This window comes from Eubalaena glacialis, chromosome 1 (assembly GCF_028564815.1).
Source record: "Eubalaena glacialis isolate mEubGla1 chromosome 1, mEubGla1.1.hap2.+ XY, whole genome shotgun sequence".
Classification (NCBI taxonomy): domain Eukaryota; kingdom Metazoa; phylum Chordata; class Mammalia; order Artiodactyla; family Balaenidae; genus Eubalaena; species Eubalaena glacialis.
Window position 1 is genome coordinate 12,584,741 of NC_083716.1, and position 15,077 is coordinate 12,599,817.

Sequence of the window (15,077 nt, forward strand, 5' to 3'; positions counted from 1 at the left end):
TGCTTAATTTCTATATCATCATAAATCTGAATCATTATTTAAATGTTAGCATTTAATCACCCACTTCCACCTATGACTTGAGAAATTTAAAAACATTCAACACATGGGTCTATAAACAAAATTTAATCATCTACATTCGAAAACCTTCATGATAGCATCATAAACAGAATTTTCTGGTACATCTAAACTAAGACTTAAAAATGGATTTATGCATACCTTTCCAGGGATTTTTTTTGCAAAGTGAGAGAAGACAGTATACAGATGTTGAAAATGTAAAATATTTATTTGGATGGATGCAAGTTGCAATCTTGATTTGTTAAAAGACTGTACATTCCCAGTCAGTCTTTGGAAGTAGAAAGCCTTATTTTGAAAATTGAACGTGTACACTTCTAACAGGTTTTGAATTGTTCTTCTCTGTTTTCCAAGTCAATTCCTCTTCATTTCCCACTGTTTCTGTTCTGCCTTTTTTTAGTTCTATTTTTCCGTATCATCTATAAATACCTCTGATCTGAAGCTCCCTCCACCCCAGTGAAGGGGAGGTGGTGGGATTCAAGCATCTATTTTCTGGTGAATCATGTTGGGGAGACACCCTGGCTAATCCGCTTGCGGAGGGCAGGCTGCAACAAATGAGGCAAGGGCAGCTGCTTGTTGAATTTCCTGCCCACTGTGGGGTCTTGGAGCTCATACAATTAATATTTCACAGACAAGCGCCAGGCAAAGGTGGATAACAGGAGTTTGCACAGAATCTCCGCAGGGCCCCTGACATGATAAATCTCATGCAGAGCTTTCAAGAGGGCCCTAACAACGAAAGGTCAAATGTGTTTCATTTTGATGTTTGGGGCTATAGCGAGGAAACCTGAGCCAGAAAAAGCAAAGGACAGTCTCCTCTTTATATATATATATTTTAAAAATTTTTATTTATTTTTCATTTTTGGCTGTCTTGGGTCTTCTTTGCTGTGCATGGGCTTTCTCTAGTTGCGGCGAGCGGGGGCTACTCTTCATTGTGGCGCGCGGGCTTCTCATTGCAGTGGCCTCTCTTGTTGCAGAGCATGGGTTCTAGGCGCACGGGCTTCAGTAGTTGTGGCACACGGGCTCAGTAGTTGTGGCTCGTGGGCTCTAGAGCGCAGGCTCAGTAGTTGTGGCACACGGGCTTCGTTGCTCCGCGGCATGTGGGATCTTACCGGACCAGGGCTCGAACCCGTGTCCTCTGCATTGGCAGGAGGATTCTTAACCACTGTGCCACCAGGGAAGCCCGAGAATGATTTTATCTGACCTGCATCACAGCACCTGGAGGTGAGTAGGGCAGGGGTTATCCTCATTTGTGAAGGCGGCAAGGGAAGTGACTCACCTGGTCCAAGGTGAGCAGTGGGGACCTGGGATTCAAATCCAGATCCCCTGGTTCCAAGTTAGGCCCTCACCCGCCACGCCATGCTGCCCTTACGGTTTAGAAGGCCTGGTGGAGGATCACCCCTCCCTTTGCCTCTGCCTTCAGCCAGCCACGGCACTTCTCAGAATCACTGCACAGCTCTTAGAAAACACAGGGGCCCGGTCCCTACTTGAGACCTACTGTATTAGAGCCTCTTGGTGTGGAACCATATATTTTAAAAAATGGTGTTTGGGAATCAGTTAAAGAAAAGTGTTGCTCTAGTAGACGTGTAAAAAAGGAAAAATCTTGCTAGGAAACACATCCCTCTGTTGTTGAACTGAAATTCGTAGTCAGTCGGCCGAGATCGGGGAGGATGCTTCTCAGGCGCCTTGAACATGTAAGGTACTGTCTCCTTTGATTATTTTATCCATCCAACTTCTAGCAAGAAATGAGGACTCTATCAGGGCGAAGGCAGCCCCGCAGGGGCCTCAGTGCACCCGTGTTCTCTCCAGGTCCCACGGAGCTCCAGGTGGGCCTGGGGAGGTGCCCACGGCGGGCGCTCAGGTCCTGCTGCCCTGGGTATGCCAAGCAGCAGGCGTGGTGGCAGTCGTGTCCTTCCGTGAGATTCCCACTCTGTGCCAAGCTCACCGCAGCCCTGCAATGCTGGCATTGCTTGTCCCAGTTTTACAGGTGAAGAAACCAAAGCTCAGAGAAGTCATTTACCCAAAGTCGGTGAGTGGCACTGGCATTGAATCCATGCCTGTCTGGTTCCAAAGCCCCTTCCTGTCACATTGTCCTGCACCACACAAGTGACATGATAATGACAAATAACAGTATGATAATAATAACTATTGCTACATTTTATGGAAAGTTTGCTTCGTGCCAGGTAGCCTAGAATTTTATAGCTAGATAGTAACACCGTGAGACAGGAGCCATGAAAATCCCCACCTCCTGATGGAAGGAGCTACAGGGTGTTCATGGCCATTTGCAATCTACCTACTCCGCATTTTATAGGGCAGGAAAGTAAGTCCCAGAGAGGCTAGGTAGCTCGTCCAAGATCACACGGCTTGTCAGTCAGTCACAAAGCTGAGACTCAAACTCAGGCAGACTGCTCCAAAGCCCGATTCCTTCCTCTCTAAACTGTGCTCGCTCTCAAGGAGCAGGTGTTTCCCGACAGAGTGACAGGTTGTCCTGAACACGCTCTCTCTCTGCCCCCGTTAGCGCTGTGTTTGCCATATTCTCTTTTTTTCAATTTTTATTGGAGTATAGTAGTTGGTTTACAATGTTGTGTTAATTTCAGGTGTACAGCAAAGTGAATCAGTTATACATATACATATATCCACTCTTTTTTAGATTCTTTTCCCATATAGGCCGAGTATTGAGTAGAGTTTCCTGTGCTATACAGTAGGTCCTTTTTAGTTCTCTATTTTATGTATAATAGTGTGTATATGTCAATCCCAATCTCCCAGTTTATCCCTCCCCCACTTCCCCCCAGTAACCATAAGTTTGTTTTCTACATCTGTGACTCTATTTCTGTTTTATAAATGAGTTCATTTGCACCATTTTTTAAGATTCCGCATATAAGCGATATCATATGATATTTGTCTTTCTCTGTCTGACTTACTTCACTCAGTATGACAATCTCTAGGTCCATCCATGTTGCTCCAAGTTTGCAGTATTCTTTGACACTCAGATAACTGTTCTCTTGTTGTGCAGAGGCTGGCTTTGAGACAAAGCCCAAACCCACAGTGGGTCTTCCAAGCAAACTCATGCCCTCTTTGGATGCTGACCAAGTGAGGTCTGAAATGTTATCATGGGATGGAATTCCCTTCTTTCCTTCCTCCCTTCCTTCCTCCCTTCCTTCCTTCCTCCCTCCATCCCTTCCTCTCTCCCTCCCTCCCTTCCATCCTTCCCACCTGCCTGCAAACATTTATTGCCCATATTTTTGTTCTTTTGATACTGGTGATTTTCTACTTGGATGCAAGGATGGAGGATGCTTTGGCTGCTTGAATGAGTGCCCTACTAAATACAAAAGTACAAGAGCAATTTGTCAGGCCATTACTACTCAGGTGCTCATTATGCTAATCAAGAGGTAATGACACTCTGGGACTGTAGCTGAAGCCAGAATAGAAAACAGCCTCCCTGGATTAAGAGAGGAAAGATCGTGGCAAGGAAGTATTTGTTCATTTCTCATGCTTATTGTCAAGGCAGTTCAGACCTGTGTCTTAATGAATCCATTCATTAAGAGTGATTTTGTTTTGAGTGCATTTAATACTCACAAAGCATACTCATCACCCTTTCCCCCAGTCAGCACACCTGCTCAGAGAACAGTAGCTTGTTATGCTCTCTTTCAACAGCAAACCAGACTCAGTGAACAGGCCAAGTGCCTGATACCCACAGCAGATGAAAGAGACCCTAAAAGGGGCAGGCATAGCCTTACACATCATGGGAACAAGGCTTGTCTCTGGATTTGATTGCAACCTCTCACTCTGGGACAGTCCAAGAACTCTGTTACAGAACTCTGGCTACAGCTGTGCCAGCTGTGACTTGGAAAAGATTGAGGGTTGCCCACTGGCTGGTAGTGCTGCAAAAGAAAATACCCTATTCCAGTGGGCGAGAGACTCTGAAACACATGTAGAGTCCAAGACCGTGAGAAGGACCCCGAGGGAACATCTGGACTCATCCCTGCCTTTAACAGTTAAGGTAACTGAAGTCCAGAGAGGGTGTGGGGCTTTTCCCAGCCCACACAGCCTGTGTTGGTGGCACAGCAGGGATATACTTCAGTGATTTTTTTTTCAATTCTGTTAAAAAAGTTTTTTTCTGATTTTATAAATAATACAAAAATCTTATTGTTAAAACAAACAATACAAAAAAGTATAAAGAAGAAATGGAAAAATATTAGTGATTTCTTAAGCTCTATAAGCATGTCACTGAGTTTATGCAGAATCAGGCTTATTTCAGACACATTAAGAATAAAGTAGCCAATGGGAATAGAGCAACTGGCAGGCAATTGAATAGCTAATGTCCACTGATTTAAAAAAAAAAAAATTTTATTTATTTATTTGGTTGCGCCGGGTCTTAGTTGCAGCATGCATGTGGGATCTAGTTCCTTGACTAGGGATTGAACCCGTGTCCCCTGCATTGGGAGCAGGGAGTGTTATCCACTGCGCCACCAGGGAAGTCCTAATATCCACTGATTGATGGGTTTTTTTTCTAAAGAATTTATTGAAAACACACACTCACTTACCCAGCCTTTACAATGACAGCAGATTAGTTGGGATCAGTTCCAGGTAAAGCTTATTTAAGGCAAAGATGTTGTTTTATATCCCGTGGCACTATTTGGGGCATCCTGGAGCCCTGCACTGACTGTAGGATTCTGGTAGGTGTAGAGAAAGGTAAGGGCATAGAAGGACTCACATATGTTGAGTTCCCACTATGCAAGTGTTCTGTGAAGTGTTTACTATTAATTCTTATCTTTACAATAACCTTTGAAAGGTGGGTATTTGTGCATGTGTTTAACATAGACTAAATATTTGTGTCCCTCTCCCCAATTCATATGTGGAATTCTAATCCCCATTGTGATGGTATTTGGAGATGGGACCTTTAGGGGATAATTAGGTAATGATGGTGGAGCCCTCATGAATGGGATTAGTGCCCTTATAAAAGAGGTCCCAGAGAGATCTCTTTCCCCTTCTGCCATGTGAGAAGATGACCATCTATGAATCATGATGCTGGCTCACCAAATATTCCAGCCCCTTGATCTTGGACTTCCCAGCCTCCAGAACTGTGAGAAATAAGTTTATAAGCCACCTATGATATTTTGTTACAGAAAAATGAATGGACCAAGACAGTGTTTAATATGAAGAAACTTAGGTACCAAAAGGGAGTTTAACTTGCCCAAGAACTACAACAAGAAGCTCATAGAAGGAATAGTGGGGGCCAGTAGTCTGAATGCTACTTTCAATCTCTGTGTCCCTCAGCTCAAGCTTAAAATTATAAGGAGAGGACATCTGATGGACTTGGTTTTGTTCCCTGGTCAGAGAGCGCAAGGAACCTGAGTGTAGTCTTATCAGTCTGGAACCATGGAGAAAGAGCTAAAGGAAGTGAGAGTGCCCTCAGAAAGGGGGAGTGGAGGGTGGGCAGTCCCAAACACAAATGTCCCTAGAATAATCTTCTTACTACAAAGAGAAGAGTGTCTTGCCCCTGTCAGATGTTTTATTCACTCATTCATTCACATACTCACCTGCTTATTTATTTATTTTTGACACTGGCTAGGTTCTCTGGGTGGTATGAGATGAAACATGGTCTCTGTCTTTGGGCACTTACAATTGTCCTTGGATAAGAGGACAATCATGAAAACCATGATAAAACCATAGAGGAAGGGGTACAGGGCCCCAAACTAGAGTCAACATATCCCAATTCTAACATAAGTCAACCTCCTTTGGATTTAAATAAAATTGACATGGACATCTATCCCACATTCTGGCCAGTGGGCTCTCCAAGATTTCTGAGAATTCCTAGGGCATGTGTTCTAATGACCACTTGGTTATATGGTTCTGAGTTCCTACCCCAAGTGAACTCCTAGTTTCCCTTGAGCCTTATATTCTGTGGATGTATTCTTCTCTCTGCTTAGGGTCAGCCCTGTGTGGACCTCAGCACCTTTTTATTGATTTACCCTCAAGCCTCTCACCTAAGGAGGACTTATACCCTAATACTATAAAGTACTTAAAACATCACAAAATCCCTCAGCAACCCCCCAAATGAAAATGTCCTATTGGTCTCATTTTTCCCCCTTGGGCTCCAGTCTCCAAACTATTGGTCATCTCCTTTCCATCAAGATTAACCTCACATCTCATTATTTCTCTCTTTTGGGGAATCTCCTCAACTTACTCCTTTAGCTGTCTGTATTAGTTTGCTAGGGCTGTGTATTAGTCAGCTCAGGCTGCCATAACAAAATACCATAGACTGGGTGGCTTAAACAACAGGAATTTATTTCTCACAGTTCTAGAGGTTGGAAGTCCAAGATCAAGGTGTCAGCAGATTTGGTTTCTCCTGACGCCTCTCTCTCCTTGGCTTGCAGATGGCTGCCTTCTTACTTGTCCTCACATGACCTTTTCTCTGTGTGTGCACATCCTTGGTGTCTCTTCCTATTCTTTTAAGGACACCAGTCATATTGGATTAGGATTGCACACTTATGACCTCATTTAATTATCTCTTAAGGCCCTATCTCTGAATACAGTCACATTGGAGGTTAGGGCTTAACATATGAATTTGGGAGGGAGACACAATTCAGTCCATAACACTCCCCAATTCCTACTTACCTTGGAGCTCATCTTAACATATTCAAAGATAGCGTCACAGGTTAAGTTCCCTGAGAAACACACTCTTGATACAGAGATTAGCGTGCAGTCTGTTTATTAAGGAGTGCTTTGAGGATCAACAACCTGTGGAAGGAAAGGGAAGGGAAAGGAAGGGAAGGAGGTAATTGGTCAGAAGGAGAAGTTGAGCTGCAAGGCAGTCTCAGTGGAGGCCTTAGCCAACCATATGGTAATATCTAGGATGTCTGGTCTTGGAGACAGGAAGCATGGAACCCTACCCTGTGTCAGTCAGTCATTGGATGTGGGCTGCCATGGGAAGGAGGCATGACCTTGAATGAGTTGGCTCTTTTGAGGCAGTCCCTGAAGGGGCTGGTGGTTCCTGCATCCAATCAGGCCATTTAACACCACCTGTGAGTCCACATATATTCTAACCAGGGGCAACTTATCTTTCCACCCAAAGTGGATGGTCAGGTATACTACCTGAAGCTCTATTAATACCTCACTATTGTCTTTCAAGACCATTACTAAGGGGCTTCCCCGGTGGCGCAGTGGTTGAGAATCTGCCTGTGAATGCAGGGGACGCGGGTTCGAGCCCTGATCTGGGAAGATCCCACGTGCCGCGGAGCAACTGGGCCTGTGAGCCACAGTTACTGAGCCTGCGCATCTGGAGCCTGTGCTCTGCAACAAGAGAGGCTGCAATAGTGAGAGGCCCGTGCACCGCGATGAAGAGTGGCCCCCGCTTGCCACAACTAGAGAAAGCCCTCTCACAGAAACGAAGACCCAACACAGCCATAAATAAATAGATAAAATTAAAAAAAAAAAAAGACCATTACTAAGAGGGGCTCTAATGCAATCACCATCTATTTTTGACTTCTACAAACATACTGAACTGATCCATTGATGAACAAATGACCATAGGTGTGAGCTGAAGGAAAGGTGCTGATGTAGCTGTGGTGGATGACATGGGGGGCCTGGCTACTTGCTCATAAAGCTTGGGTCCTCTGGCCCTGCTTGGCAAAAATCAAAATGTATCAGTTTTATCTTGCTCATTTGGTCCAATTAGCTCATTATATCCATTTGGCATAATGTCATTGATAGTGAGCCAGTATGATGTTTTGTTGGATGTTCATCTAGTCAACATTTTTGGACTATATTATGTTGGAAAGCAGGAAAGTTAACATAGTCCTGAGACAAGACTTTAAAATGTATATTAAATGCAAACTGTTTCTGATGTTTTGCTCTGAAAGGGAAGGAAAAGAATGTATTTGCCTGATCGAAGGCTATAAACCATATTAATCTTTTCTAGCAAAGATACCATATCCAGTACAGCAGCTGCAATTTAAACCACTACTTGGTTGATTTTACAGTATTCCAATGTCATTCCAGGATCCACCTAGATTTTATAGGGCCCAGACTGGTGAATAAAATGGAGATAATGAATACTCACAACCTCTGCGTCCTTCAGGCCCTTAAGGGTGGCACGAATATGTGCTGTTCCTTCTGGAATAAGATATTGCTTTTGATTTATTATTTTGGCTGAGGGAGGCTGTTTCAGAGTTTTTCAGATGGCCTTCCCCATTCTGATAGCTTTTACCCCACAGACCATGGGACCAATGTAGTGGTTATACTAACTATCAAGTGAGTTTATTCTAATTATTTGGGGACTGCAAAAATGAACACTAGGTGAATCCATGGACCTGGTAGGCTATCGTGAGTCAAATCCGGCCAAGACTTCATTTATTACCTGGCTCCCAAATGACCCCAGCAAAGCATGATGAAGCTTTGGGTCTCCAGGTATCAGTGTGAACTTGGATCCTGTGCCCAAGAATCTTGAACTTTTTGGGTATTTCTTTTTCCTCAGTGTACAGTTATCTGAGTAAATGGCTGTAGGGTCCTTTAGGGAAAGACTGAGATAATCACTACCATGTACACTTGCCCTGGTGTTGTTGAATCCTTCCCAGGAACCAGGTTTTGCTTTAGTCAGTGGATTCTGGGTCTAGAAACTGAACATGAAATCATGACTTTTCATTGACATTACTGTTCTCAACCTTGAGATCAAGATTTTGGGTGCATTAGTTCAGATATCCCTATACCATGTATCAGGATCCCATTCTTTCCCAACAGGGCCTTGACCTTGACCTAGTAAACATGCTTAGGTTAAGAGCTTGGTTAATCTTAAAATTAAGTCCTGGGTTTGGTCCTCAGCTTTCTCTGCTCTTTGGTAAAGGACAAGAGCCTTTTCATATGCTACCAAGAAGACCCTCTGGATTCTACATATAGCTTTAAATTGCCAATTAATCACTCTCAGCCTTTGTTATAATTTTAAATGGTGACAGCCAACTGCCTTCCACTGTCTTCACAGACACTATTTCCTCCGCACTTCTTGAATATCTTATACATTGCACCATCTAGCGTAATCCTTCCAGTTGGTTTACCATTCCAGTTCACCACCAGTGAAAGTTTTAACAGTTGCACTGCCACCTTGTGCCCAGAGCTATCTGAGCTTCACCTACCACCTGTGATGGGGTCTTCATGACAGCTGAGAGATTCCAGGCCAGTATCTGCTTTCTTGGATCATTCTTGGCACAAGTGGTTCCAAATTGGGTTACCAAGAAGCAGATTGGAGATTATGACACAGGGTATTTATTAGAAAGTGCTCTTGGGATCAATACCTGTGGAAGGAAAGTGAGGAAGCATGATCGCCATAGGGAGGAGTTGATTTGCGATCACTGTCAATAGAGGCCACAGCTGATCCTACAGGTTACTCTGAAGCTCGGATGGTCCTTCAGAGTTGTCTTGAGTTGGGGCAAGAGGCTGGGCCATTATACCGTGGCACCAATTAGTCATTGGATGCAGCTGTCCCTAGAGGGTGCAGGACCTTGGGGGAGGCAGTTTTCTTTCCAGCAGAAGCAATGCTTGAAGGGGACTGCTAGCTGAGGGCTGTCTCCTGGCAGCGCTCCCAGCAGCTGGGGAATGCATCCCTTTTCTCTGAAGGCAGATCTGAGAGACACATCGCAGTGCTCAGCCTACCTTGTGTGCTCTAAGTGAAGGAACTGTGCTCACCTTCAGGTCCCTCCACTAGTGTCAGAGGAGAATCAGGAGAAACACTGAAATTTTAGAATTTCTTTTCTCCCTCCACCCTTCTTCACTGTAAGTGAAAGGAAACAAGCAGAAACGAGATTTATTTTCTCACCTCATCTCTCCACCTCCCTGGAAGACAAAAGAAGGTATATTCAAATTTGTTCTAAATAACATATGTCCCCCATGCCTCTACACAGTTAATATGCATGAGAGGAAGCAGAGGACTGACATCTTTATGATGTTATCTGATATTAATATAGCCGTCCTACTCTCCTTTGATTGATGTTTGAATGATATATCTCTTCCATCCTTTTACTTTCAACCTGCCTATATTGTTATATTTGAAGCAAGATTTGTTTAGACAGCATATAGTTGGGTCATGTCTTTAATCTATTCTCTCAATTTCCGTCTTTTAATTTGAGTATTAGATTATTTACATGTAATGTAATTAGTGATGTGTTAGGGCTTACATCTGTCATTTTATTTTCTGTTTTCTGTTTGGTCTATTTTTCATTTTTAAATTTTTTCTGCTTTCCTGTGGGTTACTTGAATTTTTTTTTAGGATTATACTTGATTTCTCTATAGTGTTTTTTGAGTGTATCTTTTTGTATAGCTTCTTTTTAAAAAAAAAAATTATTTATTTGGCTGCACTGGGTCTTCATTGTGGCACATGGGATCTTTAGTTGTGGCATGCGGGCTCTCTTAGTTGCAGCAGGCGGGATCTAGTTCCCTGACCAGGGATTGAACCTGGGCCCCTCGCATTGTGAGAGCGGAGTCCTAACCACTGGACCACCAGGGACGTCCCTGTATAGCTTCTTTAATGATTGCTCTAGGTATTATTCAATACATTATATGTGTATAACTTTTCACAGTCTACTGATGTCAGGAATTTACCGGTCTGAGTAAAGTATAGAAAACTTACTTCTTTTATGTCCTTTTACCCTCTCCCATTTATAATATAATTGTCTTAAATATTTTCTTTTCATACATTTAGAACCATATCAGTGTTATAATTTTTGCTTCAACTGTCAAACATAATTCAGAAAACTCAAGAGTTTTCTATTTTTTCTTACCAGTTTTGATCTTCCTAATGTTCCAAGAATACTTCTATTGTTTCTTTTCTGTTTAGAGAAATTCCTTTAGCCATTGTTTTAGGGTAGGTGTGCTGGCAAAAAATTCCCTTAGTTTTCTTTTATGTGAGAATATCTTCATTGATTTCTCCTTCATTCCTGAGGACTATTTTTTCTATGTAGAGGATTTTGAGTTTTAAGTTATTTTTTCATCACCTGAAAAATATGGTTCCATTTTGATCCAGCCTCCACAGTTTCTGATGAGAAATCCACTGTCATTCTAATTGTTTTTGCCCTGTACTTGGGTGTCATTTTCTTCCAGTGGCTGTTTTCAGGATTTTGTGTTGTTTCTAGTTTTCTGAAGTTTAATTATGATGTGTCTTGGCATGGATTTCTTTAGGTTTGTCCTGTTTTTATCAGCAGCTTGAATCTGTAGGTTTATGTCTTTCCAAATTTTGGAAGTTTTTAGCCAGCATATCTTCTACTGCTTTTTGGCCTCATTCTCTGTCTTTGCGTTCCAGGACTCTGATGGTACAAATGTTAAATCTTCTGTTATAGCCCCACAGGTCCCTGAGGCTCTATTCTTTTTTTTTTTTCAGTCCATTTTTCTATTTTTGTTTCTGTTTTATCAGATTGGCTACTTTCTATTGTTCTATCTTTCAGTTCACTGATTCTTTTCTCTGTCTCCCCCATATTGCTGTTGAGCCATCCACTGAGCTTTGAAATTAAACCTATTAATTTTGGTTATTGTAGTTGTCAGTTCTAAAATTTCCATTTAGTTTTTATTTACATAACCTATTTGAGGAGACCTACTTCTTTCCAGAAATTTTCTATTTTTTTTCACTTGTTTCAAGTGTGTTCATAATTGCTCATTGAAGCATTTTTAAATCTCAGCTCCTTTAACATCTCTGTCAGATATTTCTAACATCACTTTCATCTTGGTGTTGGCCTCAATTAAGTGTCTTTTTTAAAAATCAGGTTGAGATCTTGCCTTTTCTTGGTATGAGCAGTGATTTTTGATGGAAAGCTGAACACTTTTGTTTTATATTCTGAGACTCTGGATCTTATTTAAACCTTCTCTGTTAGCTGACTTTCCCTGACCCCATTTTGGTAGGGGGAGGGGTTGACACAGCTTCATTACTGCCAGATGGAGGTAGATGTCCAGGTTTTCCATTTGACCTCTGTTGACACCCAAGGAGGTGCTTTGTTACAGCTGAGGGTGCTGACTCTTATTAGGCCTCCTCTGATACCAGCCCAGTGGGGAGGGGACGAGATGCCTTACTACTGCCGGTGGAGGTAGATGTCCCAGCTGGGAGGTGGGGAGTGTGGTGGGAGCTTGTTAGGGTCTGGCTGGGATGAAAGTCCTGGCTCCCTCCTTGGCCTTCCCATTACCACCCCAGTGGGGGTGTTGGGGTTCCTCATGAGGGTGGAAGTCTCTGCTCCCCATTCAGCTTTTGCCGGTATAGGTGTGGCCACAGTTTTCCTGTGGTCTTTGGCTGGAGTAGAGAGCAGTTATTGCCTGAAGCTTATCTGTCTTGCTAAGCTTCTTTACTGAGCTTGGCCTGAGAGAATGGGGTTTTTAAAAAACTCATGTTTAGTGGCATTTTTGTGTTGCCAGCTTTTTCAGCTCCAAGTCTGCCAGCTTTTTTTTTTTTTTTCTTTATGAGGCGAAAAGAAAGCCCAGGGAACTCACCATTGTGTCACTCCCCAGGTTTTGAGGTCCCTAGCTGGTCTGCCTCTTTCTTCTGTCTTTCAGAACCCCCTTATGTTTTTCTTTATAATATTTGGGATTTTGGGGGGCTTCCCTGGTGGTGCAGTGGTTAAGAATCCACATGCCAGTTCAGGGGACATGGGTTCGATCCCTGCTCCGGGAAGATCCCACATGCCGCGGAGCAACTAAGCCCGTGCGCCACAACTACTTAGCCTGCGCTCTAGAGCCCGCGAGCCACAACTACTGAAGTCCCCACACCTAGAGCCCGTGCTCTGCAACAAGAAGCCACCGCAATGAGAAGCCCGCGCACCTCAACGAAGAGTAGACCCTGCTCGCCGCAACTTGAGAAAGCCTGTGCGCAGCACCAGAGACCCAATGCAGCCAAAAATAAATAAATGAATTTATAAAAAAAATATTTAGGATTTTGTTGTACTTAGCAGGAGAAATAGGAAAAAGTACATGCATTCTATCTTCCTGGAAGCAGAAGTTCCAAGGTAACGTTTTTAAGTGCATAAAATAAAACACATAGCTTTACAGAGGGAACCAATTATGTTAAAACTTGGTTATCAGAATATTAAAAAACCCACGTTTGGGATATATTAATATATCCATTGCTTTATTAATATATTAAATAAAATATCTAGGTCTAATTGTCACTGTAATATTGAAGTAGTGATTTACATTAGTGGTATTTTGAGAATCTGCCACAGTTGCAGTGTAATGTCAAATGACCTGTGATTTCTGCTGGGGACAGAGTCACTGATGCCTCTTATTTGACTCTGCCTCTCATAATTGAAGGAAATGCCAAATTTTAGTTATAGCAAGTCAAAAATAAAGGTCAATTACTTTCTGATCCCACTTCACAGATCCACTGAATTCTTGACCCTGGTTAACAACCTCAGCTTTAAGGATAAAACAGAGCAATAACAGCAAACCCTATAGGCAGAGATTTCTGGCAGACACTTAAAAAAAAAGTCATTTAAGACCAGAAGTCCACAGTGGTCAATAAATAAGATGATGAGGCCAGGGCAGCCAAGAGCACAGCTGGATCCGATTAGGAGATCACAGGAAGCCAAGTTTCTGGGCCAGGCACTGGATCTCAGAGATTCCTGCTACCCAGACCCATGGAATCTGCATCAGTCAAGTGGAAAAGCTCAGCAAACCCTGGTCTTGCTGGTCACCCAGGAGAGACTTCGTTTGAGAAGAGGATCGGTCTTTGGCAATTCAACTGGGCAGTTTAGAAAGACGAGGGCCTGCACCCCCTCCTGACAACCAGCCAATTACCCGCTCTGCGCCTGTTCCTGCTGCACAAAAGGGATTTTCTTCTGAGGGCACTGTGGTCTGTGCTCCGGCATCCAGGGCATGACTCCCACATGATGACTATCAAGGCAGCCCCAGATTGGATTGGCAAACGCCTGTGTTTTCATAAAAGTCGGGACTGCTTTGTGAAGCCTTGAAGGGGTACCAAATGCTACGTCTGCAGGAAAATGAAATAAGTACCCCCGTTTACAAGTTGCCAATTTGATCCTATTTGTCTGGGGCAGGCCCAATGCAATTTGAGGGGTGGTTGGAAGCTTCTTTTGCCTCATTCCTCGCCTTTCTCGCCCTTTCATTAAAGTTATAAATAACTGTGCCTCACATGTTAATGAAAGGGAGTGGTGTGAACAACCAGAGGCTTTGGGAGGAAACCTGAAGTAAGAGTGCAGTTGCTAAGGAACGGGGCTGGACAAGTTAATTTTGTTGGCATAACATTTCCTCATTGTTTAATCTCCCAGTGTATTCATTTCATCCATCTGTCACCATGTCACTGAAGCTGGGAGGAACTGCTAATTGCAACCCCAGGGTGGAGAACAGACTTGTCCAAAGCTTGTGTAAATTTCATCTATCAGAGTGGGACCCTGAGCTTTGATTTTACTGTTGGAGAGGCCACCCGTTCCTACTGCATGAAGAAAGCTGGCGAGGGCCTCACCGATCTCTGCCAGACGAAACTCTCGTGCCCTGCAGCAGCGGCTCTCTACTCTGGATGGACAGTAGTCACCTGGGGTGCTTTGAAAAAAGACCAATATTTGGGCTGCATCCCCGAGGATTCTCATGTAATTGGTGTAGGGGTGTGGTCCAGGCATGGGATTTACAAAAAATCTCCCCTAAGTGATTTTTTAAAAATAAATTTATTTATTTATTTATTTTTGGCTGCATTGGGTCTTCGTTGTTGCACGCGGGCTTTCTCTAGTTGCAGCGAGTGGAGGCTACTCTTTGTTGTGGTGCGAGGGCTTCTCACTGTGGTGGCTTCTCTTGTTGCGGAGCCCCGGCTCTAGGCGCGTGGGCTTCAGTAGTTGTGGTGTGCAGGCTCAGTAGTTGTGGCTCATGGGCTCCAGAGTGCAGGCTCAGTAGTTGCAGCGCACGGGCTTAGTTGCCCCGAGGCATGTGGGATCTTCGTGGACCAGGGACCGAACCTGTGTCCCTTGAATTGGCAGGTGGATTCTTAACCACTGCGCCACCAGGGAAATCCCTCCCCTAAGTGATTTTAATGG

At 43.5% G+C, this 15,077-nt stretch overlaps 1 non-coding gene across 1 annotated transcript; it reads right to left on the minus strand.

Moving 5' to 3' along the window:
- Positions 1-10,491: 10,491 nt before the first annotated feature.
- On the minus strand, positions 10,492-10,564 carry TRNAV-CAC (transfer RNA valine (anticodon CAC)). Its single transcript has one exon. It is a non-coding gene; the product is annotated as a tRNA-Val (tRNA).
- Positions 10,565-15,077: the final 4,513 nt, after the last annotated feature.